This window comes from Neophocaena asiaeorientalis, unplaced genomic scaffold (genome assembly GCF_003031525.2).
Source record: "Neophocaena asiaeorientalis asiaeorientalis breed wild unplaced genomic scaffold, Neophocaena_asiaeorientalis_V1.1 scaffold357, whole genome shotgun sequence".
Classification (NCBI taxonomy): domain Eukaryota; kingdom Metazoa; phylum Chordata; class Mammalia; order Artiodactyla; family Phocoenidae; genus Neophocaena; species Neophocaena asiaeorientalis.
Window position 1 is genome coordinate 1,930,509 of NW_020173270.1, and position 208 is coordinate 1,930,716.

Consider the following 208-nt stretch of genomic DNA (forward strand, 5'->3'; position numbering starts at 1 on the left):
GGGGCAAGGCAGGTCTGGGCTCTGTGGCCACAGCATTAGTCAGGTAGAAAAGGGTGGGACCACCTAGGTCAGAGGTAAGGGACCCAAGAGTTGGACAGCCAGAGGAGGAGGAGGAACTCCAGTTTGGGGCAGCGTTTGGGTCACATGAGAAATGACTAAAAATCCACGGGGTCTGGCAACCAGGAGGGCGCTGGGAACCTGGGCAGGC

The 208-nt window shown here is 58.7% G+C and overlaps 1 protein-coding gene across 1 annotated transcript in view; it reads right to left on the bottom strand.

Moving 5' to 3' along the window:
* Positions 1 to 208, bottom strand: part of CERS4 (ceramide synthase 4) — a 33,659-nt gene that overhangs the window by 7,539 nt on the left and 25,912 nt on the right. The window lies entirely within an intron of this gene.